This window comes from Cyprinodon variegatus, unplaced genomic scaffold (genome assembly GCF_000732505.1).
Source record: "Cyprinodon variegatus isolate N-32 unplaced genomic scaffold, C_variegatus-1.0 Scaffold514, whole genome shotgun sequence".
Taxonomy (NCBI): domain Eukaryota; kingdom Metazoa; phylum Chordata; class Actinopteri; order Cyprinodontiformes; family Cyprinodontidae; genus Cyprinodon; species Cyprinodon variegatus.
In genome coordinates this window covers 526,672-527,561 of record NW_015150967.1, presented here as the reverse complement: position 1 = coordinate 527,561, position 890 = coordinate 526,672, and positions in this window count along the sequence as shown.

The window sequence follows — 890 nt, the reverse complement described above, 5'->3', positions numbered from 1 at the left end:
TTTTGAGAAGGCTTGAAGCATCTGGTTCAAACCTTACGGACACTGGCACTTGGACTCCTAGAGCAAAACTCTTTGCCCCTGGGTATTCTCAATGCTCTTTCTTATTATTTTCTTAATCGAGTGAACAAAAGTACAATACAAAAAAGAAATAGTGTACGAGACATATGTAAGGAAAGGGTACAAGAATACACTTTAGAATATAAGAACATACGGTATGTACGGAGAACAAGTGTAGTTAGAGTAAAAGACTGGGAAAAAAGCTAAATTACACATTTTAAAATAAATAACTAGACATGTCATTATATATATATTTCCCTGTAGGTTTTTAAGTTAACAATGTTTTAATAAAGAAGTATATTTTGAAATCCTCAATAACCACCCCTCCTTAAGCTGCCACCTTATAATGTTTGAGGTGTTTCACTGCTCAGTGATCACAGACTCTATGTTGTCTAAAGCTTAAATGCCCCTGGTAGGGTCTCCCATGGCAAAATGTCTCTGGATGATGGGTCAGACAGAGAGAGGTTTAAAAAGCCTTTGTGATGATGAAAGAAATTGGTGCATGCAACATTACCAAGTACGACAGAGCTGGGACCTCCACCTGGAGCCGGGTCTGGGGTTGGGGTTAATTGCAAACTGCCCAGGGGTTGTGTCTTTCCTCGTAGCATCTGGCTGCGCCAAGCCCAAATAAGGGACATTAATGGGTTCTGACTGTCCCTTCAAACTATTGGCTGAGTGGTATCGAGTAGTACCAGGCCTTCTTAGTGTCCCTGGTGGGCATAGTAACCCTAACCCTAAACTATGGACGACCGTTTCCAGCAGTCTGTAAGCAACTGTCTCTAGCAGCTTATGGACGACTGTCTCCAGCAGCCTATGGAAGACTGTCTGCAGCA